The 24,109-nt window shown below is 36.7% G+C and overlaps 1 protein-coding gene across 4 annotated transcripts in view; it reads right to left on the bottom strand.

Moving 5' to 3' along the window:
* Positions 1-4,411: 4,411 nt before the first annotated feature.
* The window catches only part of LOC149141481 (mitogen-activated protein kinase kinase kinase YODA-like), a 193,663-nt gene continuing 173,965 nt past the window's right edge, over positions 4,412-24,109 (bottom strand). Inside the window, exons 11-12 of one of the 4 annotated variants that reach the window (XR_016264566.1) lie at positions 5,534-5,710; positions 4,412-4,776 (exon numbers count right to left, since the gene is read on the bottom strand). The gene's annotated coding sequence lies outside the window, so the exon portion shown is untranslated. Of the gene's footprint in view, positions 4,777-4,878; positions 5,711-24,109 lie in introns of those variants that run through there. The other 3 variants (XR_016264565.1, XR_016264564.1, XM_089448703.1) reach the window with 3 other exon arrangements.

Genomic DNA, 24,109 nt, shown 5'->3' with positions numbered 1-24,109 from the left:
TAGATTGTTCTTATAGTCATGCAATTGGACAAAATGACTACCCAAAAAACCTTGCCCAAAACCCTACGAATCAACATTATTTTCTCCCCTTTCTAAATTTTACCTACAATTTAACCTAAAAATTATTCAAATATACCTTAACACTCCTTCGACTTCTTGGTGTATATCAAATGAAGTCTCTTAATGTATCACTAAACATGGAAGTCTCTTAACGTATCACTAAACATGGAAGTCCCTTTGTTTTTCTCTTGCTTTGATTTGACTTCCACTCACTGTGATTTAATACTTTATTATGAAAGCCTAATACACAAAGAAACCCAAAACACAAGGGAACCAAAAGAAAGAGTAATTCATAAAATATAAAATGAACAAAAAGCCTTCTTTATGATAATGAGATAACACAAACGATGGAATGACAAACATATACTTTAAGATATTAATATAACATTTAAACATAAATTAACATAAAATCATAAAATAGCTTAATTAATATGCCTAAGCCTATAATCGAGATGATCTTTCTCTTCTAATAATAAGCTCTTTCAATTGCCTTTACCTTTTGATATTTTCCTTTTGCAATAGGCTTTGAATAATCTCTTATACATTGTAGCATAATAAACTAATCACGACAATGTATCAACTCGTTATGAACGTTAATAACATTATTTTGTGGTTTATAGGTTTTATAGTGTTTCTTAATTAAAATGCATTCTATAATTGGTATGTTTTTTCATATGCTTTAAATGGATAAACTCATCATATAGTTTACATATTGTTTTCATTCCTTTCATCATTTGATAATACTTCATTGTACATATGGACTAGTCAAATTTCATTCCCTAATGCTTCCTTCTTTATTTGTTACGATCATTCACGTGTTTTAAATAGCTAACCCTGGGGTATGGCTTACCCATTGATTTCATTTTATTCCTTCATTTAATAATACTTCATTGTACATATGGCCTACTCATAAGTGTCACTTCCTTTTTCATTCCTAATGCATCCTTCTTTCTATGGATTTAGATGGAGGAACACGCTTTTAACTATTACCCACGTGTGTGTGTGTGTGTGTGTGTGTGTGTGTGTGTTATTTTTCTTTCCATTGGCTTACAAAGATTGCATACTACTTTATACTAGGCTCTTCTGAAATTATAATACTCTCCTTATCGTGCTTTTTGACCAATATAATTTTCATGTTCTAGGTCACAATTACAACTAAATAAGGTAGCAAAAGCTTCAAGGTTGCTTCTAATTTGTAAACACTAGGGTACTAATGCCATTTTCTAAATTCAACATTTAAACATTGGAAATTGGAAATTTTTCCAAGTAAATGGTACATAAAAACAATATATTTTATTGAAATTCATTAATATTGAAAGTTCAAGACTTATAATCACTTAAACATATTTAATCAAACATGGTAAACAAATTGAAACTTCGATAAATTAAATGATATTAAAAAATATATATTCAACAAATGCCAAAAAAAGAAGACTTTTCGTTCAAGTTGATGAATTCAACCATAAAAAGGAGGCTGACATGTCTTAATTCGTTTATTCAACAAATGCCAACAAATGCCAAAAAGAGAAGACTTTTTGTTCAAGTTCATGAATTCAACCATAAAAACTAGGCTGGCATGTCTTAATTCCTTTTTTCTATGCTCTGCGCACTATAATCCATATAGAACTAGCCACTTTAAAATAAAAATTGAATTTTTATTTCATATTCATTACTTCTTTTTCTTTTAAATCCATAAAAATAAGTAATCTTATTTTTCTTAACAATAGCCAAGAATTTTAGTTTTAATATTTTTTTTTCTAAAGTCATAATAATAAACATTGATCTCTATTTTTCCAAAAAAAATCTATTATATATATATATATATATATATATATATATATATATTATTTATTTATTTATTTCTTTTCAAGTTATAGTTGGGAGATATTTAACTAGTAAATGAAATTAAATAGATTCAAAAGAATCATTAGTCATGTAGTAGTTCCTAGCAAACAGAACAAACTCAACTAAATAAGATTTTTGTTTAAGTTGATGAATTCAACCATAAAAAGGACGCTGACATGTTTTAATTCGCTTTTTCTATGCTCTGCCCCATTCTTAAAGCACCATAATCCATATAAAACTAGCCACTTTAAAATAAAAATTGAATTTTTATTTCATATCCATTCCTATTTTTTTCTTCTTTTAAATCCATAAAAATAAGTAATCTGATTTATCTTCACAATAGCCAAAAATTTTAGTTTTAATATTTTTTTCTAAATTCATAATAATAAACATTCATCTCTATTTTCCAAGAAAAAACATAATTCCAATATTATATATATATATATATATATATATATATATATATATATATATATATTCATTATATATTTCTTTTCAAGTTATAGTTTGGATGTAAATAAAATTAAATGGATTCAAAAGCATTATTAGTCATGTAGTAGTTCCTGGCAAACAGAACAAACTCAACTGCTCGTAACATGTACCAAAGTTATATGAACCACATACACAATAAAGTTCTGAGAGCACTAAGTTCATAACCATTGTTACAAAGACAAAAAAAAAAGGTGGTAAGGGACCTAAAATATAAAAAATGGCACTACATATTTTTATATAAAATATTTTTGAAAAACTGAGGCAAACAAACAAAGACATTAAAATAGTCCTGTATTATAAAGAAAGGAGGTAAGGAGATCAAAAATATGAAAAATGACCCTAATTTTTTTATATAAAATACTTTCCATATAAAAATAAATAAATTAGAATATATATATATATATATATATATATCATTCCAATCTAGTAAATAAAATTAAGTAGATTCAAAAGAATTATTAGTCATGTAGTAGTTCCTGGTAAACAGAAGAAACTCAACTAAATAAGATTTTTCGTTCAAGTTGATGAATTCAACTATAAAGAAGAGGTTTACATGTCTTAATTCATTTTTTCTATGCTCTGCCCCATTTTTAAAGCACCATAATCCATATAAAACTAGCCACTTTAATATATATATATATATATATATATATATATATATATATATATATATATATATTCCAATCTATTTCTTTTCAAGTTATAGTCGGGAGATATTTAACTAGTAAATAAAATTAAATAGATTCAAAAGAATTATTAGTCATGTAGTAGTTCCTGGCAAACAGAACAAACTCAACTAAATAAGATTTTTCGTTCAAGTTGATGAATTCAACCATAAAAAAGAGGCTGACATGTCTTAATTCGTTTTTCTATGCTCTGCCCCATTCTTAAAGCACCATACTCCATATAAAACTAGCCACTTTAAAATAAAAATTGAATTTTTATTTCATATTCATTGCTATTTTTTTCTTCTTTTAAATCCATAAAAATAAGTAGATTTAAAAAATAAGTAATCTTATTTGTCTTCACAATAGCCAAGAATTTTAGTTTTAATATTTTTTTTCTAAATTCATAATAATAAATATTCATCTCTATTTTTCCAAAAAAAATATAATTCCAATATATATAGATATAACTTGAATATATATATATATATATATATATATATTATTTTATTTGTTGCAATCTATTTCTTTTCAAGTATAGTTTGGAGATATTTAACTAGTAAATAAAATTAAATGAATTCAAAAGCATTATTAGTCATGTAGTAGTTCCTAGCAAATAGAACAAACTCAACTGCTCATAACATGTACCAAAGTTAGATGAATCACATACACAATAAAGCTCTGAGAGCACTAAGTTCATAACCATTGTTACAGAGACAAGAAAAAAAAAGGTGGCAATGGACCAAAATATTAAAAATGGTACTACATATTTTTTATATAAAATATTTTTGAAAAACCTGAGGCAAACAAACAGAGACATTAAAATAGTCCATAACTATCATAGACCTGTATTATAAAGAAAGGTGGTAGGGAGACCAAAAATATGAAAGATGGCACTACATTTTTTTATATAAAATACTTTTGAAAAGGAAAACCAACAAAGACATTAAAATAAAGAAAATGTCCATAATTATCATAGATTTGTATTATAGTTCAATTTCATAATACGTGGTCCTTGAATTCAGAATCGAATGAAAAATAAATTTGAATAGCACCGTACACCTACATATTTTAATTTCTATGTAATTGGATTTAAATTGAAATCATAGATCTAATTATTTAAAATCAATATTCCATGACTTCAGATATCAATCTCTTCTCCAGCAAGATTCGACTAACTCCATTTGTGGATTCTAAGATATTTGTTTTGCTGATGCGAATTGAGGCTGTTGCGTGGCACTATATGACTTAGAGACGACTGACTCTCAAGTGTGTATTACATGGACATATGCGGGTCCGAATTGAGCAAAACTGAGCTTCCTCCACATATACATAATGGTTGTGGATGGATAACACCTTAAACAACTTTGTTGTTAGCGTGGATGGAAACAGCCTTACAATTTACTTACTGCAAAGTCTGCATGTAGCTGAGATGAGAAGAGGCACTACACTGAAGACTTTCTGAAGGCGGCTTGGAATGAATACCACAAATACTGAACCTGGAGGCTGGCACTCACAAAATTTGCCAACACATTTATCTTCAAACAAAGGACTAGCGAACTCACTCATTGGTGGCACCAATATGATTTTGAGCAGATAACTCTGTGGAGCAAATTTGGATGGAAAATTATGCTTTTAGAGGTAGAATTGAAATTCCGGCATTATGAGGGGAAAAAGAAAAGGCTTTTAGCACCTGTTTTACAAAGTTTTAGAACTGCAATGAGTTCTGGCATGTCAGAGTAATTAGTATGTGAATATTTGCACACCATTTAGAAAACCCATCCAACCTTCTAACCGTGTTTATAACTTCCCAAAATAAAGAAATTTAAATAAGTAATATACTATCATAGACCAATGTGAATAATACACTAGTATACTAATAAAATGACATAACAATCTGTGAATGAACTTTCTACTTTACTCTTTGATACAGAGAATTCATCATCTATGAAAAATGGACAAAACAAATTTAAGATTCAACCTGGGAAGTAACATAAACGAACATTTGTTGTATAGCCTTGCTTTTTCTACAAATTTTACAGGCATTGATTGATGGGTAGTTATGGATCATATACAGATCAAGACTCGTAATGTGCCCACAGGCAAGTTCTTTAAGCAAGGAAACATTTACCTGTCATCCATGGCCAGGCCACAGGGAAGAAATTAAATTTATAGAATCTTTATGAGCAGAATTCCAAAGAAGTTAACAGTAATATGAGCACCTAGCTTGGAAAATTTCTTTACAATAACAAATAGACTCCTATACAGGAAATTGCAAATATTATAGTGATTCAGGCGTATTCCAGAAGCTTTTCACTGCCTTTCTGTGCCCATTAAACATCACAGCAGTAGGTTCAAACCTTTCATCTTTTAATTAAAGGTATACTGCTGATATTTAGTGACACTACCACAAAATATCTAGTTGTACAAATTCATATGTGCAATTTCACTATCAATCTAAACATACTTACAGTGGCCTCAGACTGGTTCTTTCAGCATCAAACCCCTTCATGTTATGCACGAAACCTTGACTTTTGACTTAATAAAGAGCTAGATATTTCTATGAGAATGAGTTGCAACCAGAAAGAAGACCGCATTTGCATTTGAACATAAAGAATACGTTTGCTTCAAGATTTATCGAGTCTGACCTGCAAAACATTGCCATGTCAACTTTCACAGGCATTCTTGACTTGGATACATGAAAGCATTATCAAACAACATGGTTTCAGTGACAAGGAAATACGAGTTCATCTGTGTCTAAGGTCCATCTATCAGATGTAGTGTATTTAGTCTGAATGATAAAAGCGTTAATTGGAAAAATAAACTCAAAAACTTCTTTTGTCATATTCAAGATAAGAATTTGTGTACACTACGACGACACTTGAGCATAGTGGCATATTTAACATATTATAACCCCGCAATATTGGAATAACTGGTTATTATAATATTGTTTCAACATATAAATACTACAACTACTGAATTCAATAACAAAAACAAAGGTTAAATATATTGGTAGCACCTTCCAGGAATCTCTCGGGGTTGTTGACAGTGATCCCCATCCTAGTTACAACCTTTGTGGGTTTTTCAAAAAGGTATGTGATAATATTCATGTACCTTGAATTTCCACAAACCATAGCATACCAAACCATCCAAATTTTATGGATACAATCAAACATATACCATGAAAAAAAACATGATTCTTTTTCTAAATTCTTGAAACAAGAACATTAGGTTAAAAGAATATTTTACATTTCACTTAGTTCTGCCAGCTTAACTTCACATTTATTTCACCCGAGAGGAGTGTTCTCAGTTTTTTCTTGAAAGATCATATGTTAACAAACTCTGTTAGGTGCCCTGTTTTCGCGATGGAGCAGAGGATGCAGCCTCTCGCGGCAGCTAGGGTTTTGCCCTAGTCTGCTGCCCATTCTCCCGGTGCAATCCTTCTCGCAGATTCCCGCTGTGTGGTTTCCGCAGCTCACTGATCAATGATGAACTCTTGTGATTCAGCAAGGAAATCATCTCTCTTGAAGGAATGGCAGCTGGTTCTGCAAATTCTTCCTCTCAGGCAGCTCAAGCAACGGTTTTGTACAATACCATGCTGAAATCCGAATCTGTTCTTCTGGTAGCTCAAGAAGCTCCCGCCTTTAATGTTCCTTTGGAGGAGGAAGCCTTTAGCTGTGAATTGTTTTTTTCAGATCAAGTTTTGGTCTACAGATTTAATGGGTTTTGGCCGCGGTTGACTGATCTCCACTGGTAGATTTCTAATTCATGGAAACCTCTCTTAACTGATGAACTGAATATTTACCCGCTGGCTAGGGGTTTTTTTGTTGTTATCTTTATAATATTGAGGGTATGAAGATTATTTGTGAATCCGGGACCTGGTTCTAGGTAGTGCTAGTCTCTTCATGCAGCCCTAGTCTCCTACCTTTGATCTAGTTACAGTGTCAATCTCCACGGCTCCAATTTGGGTAAGGCTCCCGAACCTTCCCCTGCATCTTTGAAATCGACCATCATTAACTTCCATTGGAAATGCAATTGGGACGTTTTATTTCTGCAGCCCCGAAACTAAAAACAATTATCCCACTTATGCTCGAATATGCGTGGAGATGGATTTTAACAAGGGTTTGCCTACCAAGATAAACCCAGTAGCTACAAACTATGTATAGGTTCAGAAGCTTGATTATGAAAATGTTTCATTTCAATCTCGAGTGTGTTATGAAACAGAGCATGTAATCAAAAACTACCCCAAACGTTTGCAGAATAATAGAGGCAGGAAAAATAATTGGAGGCCCAAATGGTGGGAAGGAGCTTAGAGCGAACATTATATGGTATACAAAGAAGAAGAGACTCAAAAGACAACTTGGAAGAAGTTCTTGTCAAAGAACATTCATCGAAGGAAACAAAAATCAGTGAGGAAGAAGTGCATGTCAATGAACACCCTCCAGATTCAATGACAGTGGAAGCTCATTCGTAGCAAACCCTTGTGAAAGTTGGATCCCCTTCTGAATCCTCAAGGAATAAAGCTAGAAAAGCAATTTCTTGGGCAGATCAGGCAGATGAGGAAGAACCTACAGACAACATGTTAATTTTAGATAACAATGGCATGTTCTATGCTTAAGAGCAATTTACTTCAATTTTCTTATTAGCCCTATATCAATTTCCAGATTAGCAATCACATTAACATGACAATAAATGCAGATAGAACATAAATAAAACAGTAGAAGACAAGCCAGGACAAGAGGACACAAGATATGGCGTCACCCAAGGACAAACCCCAATGTGGGGAAATCCTTTAATCAATTCTTCTTATTATTCTTCAAAAATTCAACAGAGAGAGTGAGTACAATATGCAATATTCACTTGCCCAATCAAAGTGAATTCTGTCCAGTCAAACAGCAGCCACAGAAAGCCCTAACCAGAAAGTCAACGCTGGTAAACAGGGTAGATTTTGACCTCCAAAACAGCTCAGCCAAACTCAATCAACTTGGCTTCCAACAGAAAATCAAATCAGCCCAAAACAGTCCAAAAATACTCAATAAAACTTGGTCAACGCAAGTCAATGCTGCAGTCAACGCTGGTCAAACAGTATGGACTGCCTCGATTTCTGTGCCCAGAAATGCAGCCTGCCCAAACAGAAAGAATCCCACTAATCCACAGTCAAACAAAGTCAAAGCTGCTGGTCAACGCTTGGTCAAACTGTCCCTGAAATTCTGTCAACGCAGAAAACAGTCTTTTTGTTCTTTGCACGTGTGGAGAGAGGCTGTCCTGAAATCCGTACCCAATCATAAGAGGAGAGAGAGACGTGTGAGAAGGTGAGTTATGTCCAAATGAGGCAAGGCACCTTCTATTTATATGCAAACGTTGAGGATGAATAGACGTGACTATTGGGCTTCTTAGCCTACATTAGTTTGCTGGCCAACCTTGACAATTTGTCCATAAACAAAATAAATTCATAATTCCATTTGTACATGTCAGGATGAGATGACCTTTAGATCAATCCTACATCTCTCAAACAGAGGAATCCAATAAATATATCAGCTGCATCATAAGAGCTGTCCAAGGTGGAGTTTGGCCATAGTTGCCAAATTTAACACAACAACACTCACTCATTGCAAGGGTGACCCATTGGATTAAGGAGAAAACACGAATTGGATCCAAGTTGGGAAGAAGGTCAAAATATTTCGCCAAGGAAAACAAGAAGGCAGTCAAAATCAAATAAAAAAGTAGTGAAAAATGGAATGTAAATGTATTTGGATTATGGGAGTGTTCTGGAAAAAATTTAGCTGGAAAGGGAATAAAATTTTATTATCATTGGGTACTCGCTTGAGGGTTTGGATTGAGCCTCTGTGCTCAATCTCAAACCCGCAAGGAATATTGGTAGCTTTGATGAAATGTAACAATTCTGGGCCAGAAAGCAGCTTTCTTTCTTAATAAAACTATCATACCCGTTTCATTAAAAAACAAACTTTGTTATACAAGGTCCAACAATTGTGATCTCATACAAACCACCAAAACACTTGATAGTTTCAGAGATTCAATCCACTGAAATGCATGCAATGATTTTAGGTAGCCCTACCACTGAACCAAAAAGTAGGCATTGGCGTGACAGACATTATCACCAATAAAGTTGTCCAGGTTTTATCACCAAACCACTATGAGAAACTCAGATCAAAATGTCAACCTTCATGCATGAGTAGTAAATATTCAAATATCAACAAATAAGCTTGAGCCACCTTTTAGGTGTGACACTGATCATGTTGACTTTCCTTGGAATCACAGAATTACAAAATCAAGGAGTCCTGTCAAAATCGCTAGTGGATCCATGCTCCTGTATCTAGGTGATTCTTGGCTGATTAGAAATGGTTCTTGTCACTAGAAACAATTTTCTTATATTGACCCTCTATTCGAACTTGCTAGAGGCAGTCTCACTCTGACGTTATATATCAATTCTTACCAAGTAATGGTCGAGCTTTGCTAATGGCTTGGTGGTGCACATATGGAAGGGTGCAACATTTTGTTGTTTTTTCAGTGAAGCACAACCTTTATAAGACCCTTCAAGACTCGCGGGTCTTGACGAGTCATATGCCAAAATGAGTCACTCTCATAGAACCCGCACATAAGACCCTTACCCAAAGACTCGTATAAGACTCGCGTTGACCCGTTGACTCACGCACTACTCATATCAAACTCATACGGAACTGTATAAGACCCGTCCCTGGCAGCAAATTTCAATTTTTTTATTTTTTTTATTTTTTTCTTGAGATCAGGTGGAGGCAAAGGAAAAATTGAGGGAGTCTGTATTTTGTCAAGTCTTATACGAATCGCTGATTCAATAGCCAGACAAGTCTTATACGAGTACGAGTCATGCGATATTGCTTTTTTTAATAAAAGAGTGCATGCACAAAGTACATGAAAATGGAAGTTTTTTTGTTTTCTTTGTAGAATCAAAGGGCTAGCCCAAGGCAGGCTGCCTGTAAGCACATACCACCTACCATTCTCTCTCAAGTTTATCATTTTTCATTACATCATATATAGCATCCAAACACAGTTATGGTGGATTCACCATCTAGTGCAGATATTAAATACGTGATGGTCACATCATAGTATAATATTAACCCTTACATTTGAATAACCAACATACACATGTATGCATCATTAACTAATGTTGACCAACATTCCCGTATAACAACACGTATATGCATTATTATCATCCTAACAGCCCTCGTCAGTGGTCAATATTTTATCATAATCTCTCCCCCTGTAAGACAAACTTCTGATGAAGAACTTGAAATCGACTCAATCTCTCCTGACATCCTGGAACTCTCCACTGGTATTCCGTGCTGTCACATAGAAACAAGAGTTTACAACTCATTTTCAAACTTACCTAGGTAACTCAATGATGTTTCCTCTACTAGCTTGCCATCACTCTCATTTGAAAGTAGAAATGGTAAATTTCAGTTACCTTCCCAGAGCTACAAACTCCCTTAGACAGCCACCATTGGACACCCTTAAAATGTTCCTTTTACTAGGAGACCCACCTGAGACACTTTCTCCAGAATACCTTCCAGGAAACTAAAAATCCAAGAAATTATTAGCAAATACATTCTCCAATTTTGACACTGGGTTGAGAAAGCCCAAAGCCACATCCAAACTTTACCAGGTGTCACCACACCATACATTTCTATTGTTGAAAACGTGTAAACAAAATGTCAGAAATTTATTATGAGAGTTCATGCCCAAATTTTGGCTGTAACACCTTCCCACATAACTGCTAGTGACATCACTGCCAGGTCACAATAAGATTTAATATTTATTCTTGTACCCAATTATCTACTTTTTCGTTGCACCATCTCACATAATTTCTTTGCTGCGAAAGTCACACCTAAGTTGTACCATCACACTGAGATGAAGGTGATACCTCTGCTAAAAAGCCACCTCGTTGTGAACATTGCTATTGTACCTTAATGCCACAGCCAAAGAGAATCACAGGGCTAGCCCTAGGCAGACTAGATGTAAGCACATCACACATTCCATTCACTTTCAAGTTTATCATCTCTCATTACATCGTGTATGGTACCCTACAACAGTTATGGTGGTTTAATCACCTAGCACCAACATTAATTGCAGGTTGGTCACTTGTTTCTAACAAAAAACATTTATTTATATGATCACACGTCGATAAATTATTATTTGTGTGTTGGAATTATCCTTACACATTTAACAATCTATTGGAGACCATTATTGCATCGAATCAGGTTTGTTTTATTTTCCCTGTTCTTTGATTGCCAAGATGGCAATGATGGTGGTGGCAGACCTAATGACTGTAAAAAAAGTTTGTGACAATAGTTATGGGTCTCGACTCTCACCCCACTACCCAAGAGAAGAGGCAATACATCTCTGTTTGCCTCAAGTGGAAGCATTGACCATGCCAAAACATGCAGAATTCCCAAACTGCACAGAAAGGCGACAGTACTGTACACAACGGCAAATCAGTGACAACCTCACAGCTCTCCTTGGTTATAGAAAGCAGAGACCATGTTCCTTGAGCATAGCGGAGATGGGAAATCTGCATGGAACAAGCTCAGTACATGGCAGGTAAACTGATGAAATTTCTTGTTTCATTTCTTTTTGTAACAGTTTATGATTTTATTTATTAAACATATCTTTCATCATAAGCCCATACACAATTAAGTGTGCTGGTTTGTCCCTTTATATTTTCATTTTTTGACGAGTCTCATTTGTGATAGCAATGTAACAATATTTAGTATTTACAACATAATCTCACGCACAAATCACCCTGAAGTCAGGAAAATATTGCATGCTCTGATAGCATTATATGATGAAACCCAAGATTCACATAACCATAAAGATAATACTCAAGAATAACAACAACAATAATAAACTTGTACAATGATCGCCCGATCTGTAATATGTATTGGACGATTACAACTTAGGTTGTGTCACCTCTTATATATGACATCAGAGTAGATTAGATATAGCCCCTAAACCTAGGTGTGGGACCATTAGGACCCCCACTAACAATCCATTTGACCATAGGACGGCCACTAAGGGTTTACAATCATAACCCAAAGAGTCAAGGTGTCCTTTAAGGGTCATGTCAGAGAGACAAGATTAGCCACCATAACACTAGCATCCCCCCTTAAGCTTGACTTGGAAATACAAATAAGGAAAGGTGGGAAAACAAGACAACCCTTAAGACCACGTCAGTCACTAAAGGTGCAACAAATAAAGTAGATATTACATCCCAACACAGAGAACTCATCAGTCTACTATCTTATCTTTGAAACCAGATCTTCAATTATGTCGTCTTCCTCCATTTTATTATCATACAACATAGTTTTTAATTGTACCAAGAGTAGCGAGGTGCTTTACAGCCCAATATGAGAGAGATGTTGCCACGTAGTGTTAGATAATTCTACATTAAAAAATGATAATGAAATTACATTTACAACAAAAAAATAAGAGATACAAGTCGGCTTTAAAGTAAAAGTAAAAAAAAATACAAATCCTATTTAGAGTAAATTTAGATTTATATTTTTGAATTAGAACCAAGGCTGCTTGGAAACAGGAACGGAAGCAACAATTTTCAGAAGCTTCTAGGTCGGGAACAATATTTATATAATATATATTTTTATATATTTTGATGCATATATATCAACAAAAGCATGTAGAATGATGAATTAGTTATAAAAAAACATAAAAACATGGATTAAACCATATAACATCAATCATATAGTAGATATAATCTTCATCAACCATAGGTCCAAAAGTTACAACATCTTGAATCTCATCATGTTGGGTGTGGTGCTTGATTATCTTCTTGATTCAGAGGTCTTGTTTCAGTCACGTTTGTATCCCAATCCCTGACGGGGGGATGTGGGGGGGCTTGCCTCCCCACTACTATTGTAGGGCGGTTCCGAGGAAGTGGCAACAACCTTTGAGCCCCCTAGCAGAAAGGAAAATTTTGAGAACTTTGCCTTGTAAAATATTGTAATTTTGTAGTCAATCTAGACCATTCATTAGGCATAAGATCTTACGGCAGAAATTATGTTAATTTCAGGTTTTTTTCCCTAGAAGGCAACCCTTGGTTTGTTTGGGGGAATTGTATTGCGGCTAGGTATTACAGTAGAGCAAAAAAAAAAAATTGTGAAGAAAAGAAAAGAAATTTGCTTCCAACTCTTCTAAATGTAAGGCTCCATCCTTCAAATTATCCTCCTACAGGTTGTCCTAAGTGATACTCTATCGAATCGAGTCCACTCACAATAATGCGTCAACATCCTCAAGTTGTAGTGTACATAAACCAAGAGTTTGCCCGATTTTCATTGAGGCAGTTTCTTTTAGCATTGTGGATGAAGCTATAGGTGCTCCAACATCTCTCTACAGAAGAAGTATTAACCACCTATGAAAACACTAGGGAGAGAGTGAATTTTTATGGCGGGAGTGAACTCCCAAAAATCGCTCCCAAACGAGAGTCATTTGGGAGTGCGCTCCCTAAGTGCTTCCGTTCGAAGCGTGCTTTGGAAGCGGGTGCGAGGGGCAGGGGTGCGGTGGCACTCTCCCACAACCCTGAGTAGAACTAGAAATGGAAAATATTGTTTTTTATTACATAGCAATAATAATGATAACCAAGATATACATTTGATTATGAATTTGTTTCTTAATTAGTTTGTAACATGAAAATAAATAATTATATGTGCACATATGTACATGACAACATTTAAAAGAATATAATAGCATAGATCCATCTTAAATCCAAATCTATCAAGTCCATCTTAAATCCAAATCTATCAAGTACAAAGAGGAAGCTAAATTTTTAAGGTGCAATTTTTTTATCATTTAATATAAAGGAGTTAATACATGACATGGAATTAAATGATAAAAAAAATTACACCATAAAGAATTTGATCCCTCGCAGTGCTTGATAGATCCTGGTTTAAGATGAATCTGTGTTGGTTATAGTACTCCACTCATTCACGGTTTCATAAAAGTTTCTTAATTTCTCTCATGTAATTTTAGCTTCCTTGAATTACTATGGTGTTTAATAACATTCTCAACTATAGATAAAGTTGAAATTATGGGGCCTATCTATTTCTACTTTCAAACTTGTTAATTTTGTCACTATGAGTAGGTTTTTGTCCAATCCAATGGTCAACCCACCAAACCCCAAAGATTTTTAAAGAAAATATATTCTCCATAAGGATAACCCAAGACTCATAATTTTTTTTTTCCATTTAAGTTTTGTGAATCTGATTATGTAGTTCTGGCCACTGCATGTTTTTTCAAACTACAATTCACTCCTTATTTCCAAAAGTTCTAAAGCGAATGAATTTAAGAGGTAGCTTAATATACATCACACCTAAACTCCACTTCTTGACTTGAGTGTATCTCTTTGACAACTAGTTTCTACTACTAATGGGGCATATATTTTTGTCTACTCGAATTTGAAAAGCACTTTTGCATGTATCAATTCAAGGTCCTTCCTGTTGATTTGGGGTAGCATCAAATGTGCTATAGGCCTCCAAATTTTGTAGGGAGGCTTGGGTACATGTGTTCCAAAGAAACCAGAAAATGTTTTGGGAAATTCCACCCAGAGGCAATTTTATTAAAATAATTAATATTTTTTAATGGGACCGACCCTAAGTCTAAACTTAGGAAATTAAAAATATTGAAGGGTATTAATCTAATTGTGGGTGTAACTTCTAAAAGAAAACGAGGATCAAGCTAAAATGATCTTAGCCATTGATTAGCCTTTAATCTGGGCCATTGAATGTCAACGAGAAGATTATTTAAGGGAGCTTGAGGGTCATTTGGAAAACACACCAAGAGATCAAGAGATCGAATTTCTGAAGTGAGAAGTTCTCAGGAGGAAGTTTTGATCGAGGAGATTTCTTGCAGTTGAGGGGCAGGGATAGCATCCGGAGAGAGAGAGAGATTTTCTCAACCGGAGAATCATCAGCAAAGAGAGGTAGAGAGTGATCTAGCAGCTCTCACGCAGAAGTTGACACAGGGCCACAAAGGACCATGCAGAGGGTGAGAGAGAGTTCGAAATTTTGCTGGGCAGAGACAGTTTCAGAAGCCGGGAGCCGAGGTGTGAGACCGGGAGGTTGAGAGCAGTGACTCCAGGCTACAAATCAATCAGTTGGCTGGGTGGCGCAGTGTCTAGAGGGGTTGACGCAAGGACCGCGTGAGGACTGCACAGAGGCAACATAGGGCCTGCCAGAGGCACAGTGCACCTCATCCAGTGTCCAGATCAGCCAGGGTTTTTCTCAGTGATTGTGTGAGGTAATCTCACAAATCTTTCTGCCAGTATTTCTCTCTTTGTAACTGAATAACCCTTGAGGTATTCAGAATTTTCTACTGCTTAATAATAATAAACCCTCAGAGTTGTTGCACCAGCTTTCCCACATTGGGTTTTTCTGAGGACATTTGTCCAAAAATAACGGTCTCAATTGTATTGTATTTTCTTTCTTGCTTAGTCTCTTGTTTCGCATATAATTTAATTAAGTGAAGGTTGCAGAAGTATTTACTTCGATATTTACCGTAGGACACAGTAAATAAATTGTATGGATTAACAAGTAGGAGAAGTAACATTAGTTTGTTACAGTAGGAATTCTGCGTCTGTGGAATTTACACATGGTATCAGAGCTGCAGGTAGAACAAGAAGAGCAGTGTCGGTAGATCCAACATTGAGCAAAAGAGGGAAATCGAAAAGCGGCAAGAGGCAACAGTTCGAAACCCCAGAGGGTTTGCGCAGTTCTTAGCCGGAGGGCTAAAATTTCGAGGCAGTCTCTCTCCGAGTGAGTCGACGGAGAGAAGGGCTTCCAGATCGATTTTTTGTCAAGGCAGAGGGAGCAGCGTTGAAGCCTCAGCATGAGTAGAACTGGTGGGACGCAGATTTTTCTGCAGGCAGTTTGCTAGGCAAAAAATCGTTAGAAGAAAGAGGAGAAGCACGGCTGAGGGAATTTCTTCCTTATAGAATTCCTAGCCAAGGAATTCGAATTCTTTAGAGCTGAGCAGTAGCAAGGGGCAGGTGTTTTACTAGCTCTAGCAGGGAGTGCGTAAGCTAGCCCAACAGCAGCACAGAGGAGAGAGGAGGTCATTCGACTTTCTATTTGTAGCAAAGATGGCAACTAGTGGCTTGAGGGATCAGGATGGGTTGGATGAAGCATCCAACTATGTCATCTAGAAGGCTAGAATGTCATTCCTTCTAAATAAGCATGCCCTCAAGACATATATCAATAGCATGGTGGTTGTGCCTGCAGATCCAGATCCGTTGAAGAAGTACAGATCAGAAATGGCGAAGGCCAAGAGGATGATCCTTGATGGAGTAAAGGATCACGTAGTGTGTCATGTCGCTAGCAGAGGGACTGCTAAGGAGATGTGGGATGCCTTGGCAACGCTATATCAAGGATCTTCCGAGCAGCGGAAGATGTACTTGGAGCAGAAGTTGAGATCTGCTCAGATGCAGAAGGGGGAGCGTGTGGATCCATTCCTCATGAAGCTTAAGGAGACCCATGATGAATTGTCTGTTGCGGGGCATACACCTCAAGATTCAGAGTTGGTTAGACTGGCCCTCAATTCTGTCTCAGATGAGTGGTAAGTCTTTTGTACAGAATATCCTAGGCAGAGCAGCATTGTTGAATTGGGATGAGATGTGGGCAGCTCTAAAACAAGAGGAGCTAAGGAGAGATTTAGTCAAGGTCAAACTTGACGGAAGCAACACTAATGGGTCAAAGCCCAAGGAGACGAAGAATAATGCAGCTCTTGCATCGAAGGGACAACAGGGCAGAGTCAATTTCAGAACCCGGGAACCGAGGTGTGAGACAGGGAGGCTGAGAGCAGTGACTCCGAGCAGCAAATCAACCAGCTGGCTAGGTGACGCAATGTCTAGAGAGGTTGACGCAGGAACTGCGTGAGGACTACGTAGAGGCAGCGTAGGGCCTGCCAGAGGCACCTCATCCAATGTCTGAATCAGTCGGGATTTTTATCAGTGATTGTGTGATGTAATCTCACAAATCTTTCTGCTAGTATTTCTCTCTCCATAATTGAATAACCCTTGAGGTATTCAGAGATGTATTCATAATTTTCTATTGCTTAATAATAATAAACCCTCAGAGTTGTTGCACCAGTTTTCTCACATTGGGTTTTTCAAGGGACATTTGTCAAAAAATAACGGTGTCAATTGTGTTGTATTTTCTTTCTTGCTCAATCTCTTGTTTCCGCATATAATTTAATTAAGTGAGGGCTGCAAAGTATTTACTTCGATATTTACCGTAGCACACAGTAAATAACTTGTATAGATTAACAAGTAGGTTAAGTAACATCAGCTTGTTTCAGTCGGAATTTTGGGTTTGTGGAATTTTCACACTTCTAGCATAAATGTCTTCCCACTATCCACTGTCTGCAACTCCTTTTCAACAGTGTCTGGTCTAATTGTTAGGATATTCCGACACATAGGAAATAGTTAAGTATAACTTGGTCTAGTATAGAGTTAGGTAAAGTGTGTTTATTTACTATGTACTTTTGTAACTTACAATCCAATGGTCATGATATGTAGTGATCCGACAGCTCATTCTCTCCTCGGTATTATTGACACTTGATCTGTGGCTTAACACCCAATTGGTCCATGATCTCTATTTAAAGAGCATGGAGAGTCATTTGTAGGGTAACCGTTCATGAGAGAAGCTTATGTAAATTTTTATTCTTTTATTAATAAATTGTCTGAAGTGGCCGTGTTGGCTCAGGCCATGGACTGTTTCCCTCTTTGAGGGTTTTAACCACGTCAACAATACTGGCGTATTGATCTGTGATCTATTTGTGAGCGGTGTCCTTTGGTGTTTTGTCTGAGGAACTTACCCTGTACATTCCTACATGGTATCAGAGCCAAGTTGAGGACAACATCCATTGGTGATCCAAATCTGAAGCCAGTAGAACTGCATCTGACTGTCGTTTCCTAGATCTACTGTTTCTGACTGCTTTCGGGCCGAGAGGACTACTCTACTGTGTTAGGAGCATCTGTTCCAGTGAGGAACCCCTTTCGTTTCACACGAAAAGGTTTCCGGTAGCCCTAGCTACGTCATTTTTAAGATCTGGAGGTATACAGTATTTATTTGCAACCAGAGTTGCGGGGGAGCGCTCCCCCCCCCTCGCTCCCGTTCCCAATCCGCGCTCCAGGCGGGAGCGGCTCGGGAGTGGGTCGAGAGCGCGCTCTCGAACGGGCGCGATTTCGGGAGTGCGCTCCCGATAAAAAAAATTGCGCTCCCTGCCAATTTCGGGAGCGACATCGGGAGCGTCGCTCCCGTAGTGAAAATTTAACGCTCGGGAGCGATCGGGGAGCGATCGCTCCCGATCGCTCCCAAGCGTTAAATTTTCGCTCCGAGAGCGATTCGACCCTCGCTGGGAGCGATCCGGGCGGAAAAAAAGCCGCGGACGCGAAAAAAAATCCAATTTTAAAAAAAAATAAATTATGTTTTATAAACTCAATGGGGCAAACAAAAATTTCATTATCACTTGAATGAGAGCAAGAGCAAAGGAGCAAGGAGAAGCGAGGAGCAAGTGCCGAGGAGCGAGGAGCAAGCCTGCAAAGAGGTAAGTAACTTAGTAATTTAGTTAGTTTAATTTAGTTAGGTAGTAATTTAGTTAGTTTAATTTAGTTTATTAACTATATTTAGTAAAAAAATCATGAATCTAAATTAAATTAATTAATCTAAGATTCTAAATAAATTAAATTAATTTGCAGATTCAAAAGCCTACAAATATCAAACATCATGGACCTGGCTATATTTCTTGGCATTTTCCTCTTCTTGGTCCCTTTTATGGTTATTATGGTGCTGGAGAGTAGGAAATGGAGGGGCCAAAATGAAGAGGGGGATGAAGAAGTTGGAGAAATTGGATTTGATGAAAACCCCAGTGAGGAGGAGCTGGAGGAGGGTGAACATGACTCTCAAAAAACTAAACAAGACCAAAACCCATTGTGGAAATATGTTAACAGGCTTGAAGCAGGGAGAGGGGGTGGAACCACTAAATTTCATTGCCCCCATTGCAACAATGATTACACAGGTTCATACACCCGTGCCAGAAAACACCTCTGCGGGAAAAGGCCATGGGATGGAGACAAACAAATAGGAATCAAAACTTGTCCAGCGGTGTCAGCAGCGGATAGAGCCAAATACATAAGGGAAGAGGAGGAAGCCCAATACAAATCAAAAAAATCAAGGGGTTTCTTTGAACCAAGCTCACAATCACAAGCACAAAGAACTCCTTCAGCATCCTCCCAAGGCAGTGGATATGGAGGCACAGGGTCATCAGGTTTAAGGCGTAGAACCATATCAGATTTCCTTGATGAGGGGTGTAGGAATGATGTGGATTCAAAGGTTTACAGGTTTCTCTATGCATGTGGGATACCATTCAATGTTCTTCGCTCACCTTATTGGCACGAAATGGTTTCTGCCATAAATGATGCCCCTGAAGGATACAAGAGCCCTGGGTATGACAAGGCAAGAACAGTTGGACTTGATCATGAAAAAGCAAAAATATCACATTCTTTGAATAGAATGACAAGTTCTTCGACTGACCATGGGGTGTCCATTGTATCTGATGGATGGACAAATGTAAAAGGCAAGCCATTGATAAGTGTTCTTGCTGTGTCTGTTAGTGGTGCCATCTTTCTAACTGCACATGATTACTCAGACAAGTTCAAGACCGCCATCAACACTGCAGAAGCATTACTTGAAACAATTGACTGTATTGGGCCATACAATGTCATACAAGTCATCACTGATAATGCTCCTAATTGTAAGGCAGTGGGAGCAATTATTGAGGATAAATACCCCAACATATTTTGGTCAGGATGTTTGGTTCACACATTGAACCTTCTGATGCATGATATTGTCAAGAACAAAAATGCACAATACAAATGGATTGGTGATTTGTACAAGAAAGGCAAACAAATGATAAAATTTATTACAAATCATAGCAATACCCATGGCCTTTTCCGCAGTCACTCGAGATTGGAGTTGTTGAAGATTGTGAAGACCAGATTTGGTAGCTATTACCTCACCTTCAGGCACCTTTTGAAAGTAAGAGAGTCATTGGCTAGCATGGTATCAAGTCCACATTGACAGGTATTAAGGGAAAGGGCTACAAATGCCACTGACAGGGGAGGTTTTGAACTGGTGGAGGAGGCCGCTCTTGATGGTCAGTTTTGGACAAGTGCGAGGCAAGTATTGCATTTCACCAAGCCCATTTATCACATGATTCAGTTTGCAGATACAGACAAACCAGTGATTGGCGAGGTGTATGAGCAGATGGATACCATGTTGGGGCAAATAAGAGATATTGTTCATAACAGAGATCCCGACTTGTACAAACTGATTCATGATTGTGTGTGTGAATGGTGGAATAGACTTAATCTTCCACTACATTGCTTGGCGTATATCCTTACGCCAAAATATTACTCTACATCTTGGTTGGGCCAACCTGCACCAGGGGGTGGGATTAGGACCAAACCCCATTTAGATGCAGAGGTAACTAGTGGATATTTGCAAGCATTAGAAAAGTTGATACCTGACAGGGAGGAATGTGCAGTTGTGCGCCTTGAAATAGGCAAATACTTTAGTGGCACTGGTTTGTTTGGTACCTTCACAGCAGTGGAAGACAGAGACAGATTTGATACTCTCACATGGTGGGAAACATATGGCGACCATGGACTTCTGCCAAAATTGGCAAAAAAAGTTCTATAACAGGTTGTGAATACTCCTTCTGCAGAGAAGTGTTGGAGCACCTACAGCTTCATACACAATGTGAAAAGAAACAGACTCAATGAAAACCGAGCAGAAAGCTTGGTTTATGTGCACTACAACTTGAGGTTGTTGAGTCATTACTGTGATCGGGCTTATGAGGATCCCACATATAAAATTTGGGACAATCACCCAGAGGATGACAATTTGGAGGATGGTATAGTGCATCTTGAAGAACTGGAAGAGGAACTTATAAGGGATGAAGATGAAGCAGCTGCAGCTGCAACAGCCATGCGCCCTCCACCTCCACCATCCAGTAGCAGTGCTCGAGGTCCGAGTCTTGTTCCTTTGCTGTCACCACCTCCATCTACACCCTCACGTGGAGGGCATGTGCCTTCTAGTTCTGGTCATCGGTCTGTGCAGGAGACTCCTAGAAGACCACCACGACCTGCTTATACTCCTGGAGACTCTTGTGGCAAGGGCCACATGTAGATTTACAGTTTACTTGTCTTTTCTAGTTTCTATTAGTTTTCATAACTGTTGAGTCTTGAGTCCTTGACTCTTGACTCTTGACTCTTTCATATCATAATGATATTTTTTGTAAACAGTATATGACTGTGACAATGAAAATTTGAAGTTTGAAGTTGGCAATTATAACTCATTGGTAATGATTGTGAATTATGAATATGATGCCTCGTGAAAGACTAAAGTTGTTTCATTTCATTTCATTATTCATGTTTCATTTTATAACATTTCATTTCATGTTAAAAATTAGAAGTTAGGACTTCGAAATATCTAAGATATTACTTCCTGTAATGGTTAAACTTAGCTTACAAGTACAACTTTGGTGATCAATGATGATAAATGTTATATATTGAATTTTCAATTTTGAAAGCTTGAAGTTGAAACTTTAAGATTGAATTTGATGAATCATGATTCACGAGACTCAATATGTTGCAGTTGTAATATGTATTTTACTAACTTGTGGACATGGTTGATGAAGATTATAATTTCTAGATGATTGATGTGATATGGTTCAATGATCAATCTATGTTTTTTTTATGTTTTTTATATCTAATTCATCATTCTACATGTTTTTGTTGACATATATGTATCAAAAATTAAAAAATATAAAATATATATATATATATATTTTTAAAAAATCGCTCCCGGATTCGCTCCCAAACCGGGAGCTTCTGAAAATGGTCGCTCCCACTACCAAGTAACATAGTTTGCAACTTTTAGTTATTTTCTCTCTGTTTATTTCGGTTTATTTATCTCTTTGTTTTTTTATTACCAGATCCACACCTTTCATTTTTGTGTATGCTCTTTGCCCCGCAACTCTGTGCGATCTGGGCAAATCAAAAACAGAAAGGAAGTTTTTTTTCTCATGCGTATGCTCTTTTCCGCCGCGCCTTAGTGTGATCTCAGAAAAATCAAAAACATTGAGGAAAATTGTTAGTTTCTGGCTAAAGCTAACTTCAAGCCATAAGGTTTTTTTTTGTATGTCCGTGTTGGGTTGTGTTTTTTATTTTGTAGGAAAAAAGGAGCTTTCTCAAGCAAGCACGCACCCCAAAGCTTCAGTGACTAAAAAAAACCCCTTTCATCTTTTCCAAAAATTACTAACCTTTTAATCTAACTCACTTGGTCCAAAGCTACTTTATGAGAATAGAGGTCTTGAGTTCAAGTCTTTCTTTTTGTTGAGCTAATTAGATTAAGTTTGGAAAGGGGGCGGATTTTTTTTTAAATATAACATTATCATTCATTTCCGCACATTCTTGCACTTCATCGGCATCTTCAACAACTTTTCTTCAAAAGCCATAACGTCTTCATCCGGAAGCCATTTTCAGAGCTGTTTTTTTTTAATCGACCTATTTTTTCGAGATCTTTCCATTCGAACACTTATTTTCAACATCTATAGCTTCAGTTTCCGTTAAAATGGAAAGCCCATGCCAAGTTATTCTTGATAGCACCAACTACTTCCAATGGTGGTCCTACATTGTGGATTTACTTAGAATTAAAGGTCTTTACAGAATAGCCTCAAGCCAAGAAACCAAACCGAAAGATGAAGATAAGGCAGCCAAATGGGAAAATAGGCAAGATCAAGCACGTGGGTTGATAGAGATGTCTATTTCTTCAGACCTTAGATTCCATATCGCAGAACTTGATACTCCTAATGAAACAATGAAACAGATCACTAAAGTTTTTCGAATTAAAAATGAACTTAGAGCCCATCAGCTCGAAAATGAATTGCTTACATTGGACCCCAATAATTTTTCTTCCATTGAAGGTTTTCTATCCAAGTTCAAGACCCTTAGATTTCTCTTGGAAGGTGTTAAGGCTAAGAAAGAAGATGGTAACCTTATCTATTCCATTCTTACTAAGTTGGGACCAGCCTACTCTATGTTTGTTTCCACCTTCTATTCTACAAGAGAAACCTTCATTTCTCAAGGACAAGACTACAAGTCCCCTTCCTTTGATGCCTTTTGTGATTCCTTAATAAGAGAACAAGAAAAACTCTTACACCTTGGTCTTCTTAATCTTGGAAACTCTTCTAAGAAAGCCTTAGCCACCCAGCAGCAACCAAATTCAAAGAATCCTAAGAAGCCGTATCCTAAAAAGAATGGTCCTGAACCAAACAAGGGTCCTAAGCAATTTCAGCCTCAAAACGAACAATCATTTCAACAAAATGATAAGGCAAATAAAAACAAAGGGAAGAAGACTGATAAACATTGCCACTTTTGTAATCGAGATGGCCACTTAGAATCCAAATGCTTTAAGAAGATGGAAGCCTTGGAAGCAGCAATGAAGAAGCATAACATCCATTTGGAGCACTCTTCAACTTCAACTTCATCTTCAAGAATAGCATTTTCTACATGTGGTTGTCAAACATCTCGGTCTGGATATGCACTAAATGTATCTTCTTCTTCTAATTCTCATGAGTGCATCATTGATTCTGGAGCTTCTTATCACATGGCCAAAAACAAAGCCATGTTTTCTTCCTTAAATGATTGTAACACCAAAAATATATATGTTGGTGATGATAGATCTCTTAGTGTTGTAGGGACTGGAACTGTTCATATAGACAATGGTCAATTTAATGAAGTATTATGTGTTTCAACCTTATCCTGCAACCTTCTATCTGTATATCAAATAACTCATTCAGGTGAAGGTAAAATCGTTGAATTTTCACCTCACAATGTTGTAATTAAGGACCTAAAAGATCTTAGACATATTTTAGCTACTGGCATTGTTGATGATTCTACAAGGTTGTATAATTTTAACAAC

This window comes from Pinus tabuliformis, chromosome X, assembly GCF_031772625.1.
Source record: "Pinus tabuliformis cultivar Carrire ecotype Pingquan chromosome X, CPIR1, whole genome shotgun sequence".
Taxonomy (NCBI): Eukaryota; Viridiplantae; Streptophyta; class Pinopsida; order Pinales; family Pinaceae; genus Pinus; species Pinus tabuliformis.
Note: the sequence above shows the minus strand (reverse complement) of the source record. Positions and strands in the feature narration are given on the sequence as shown.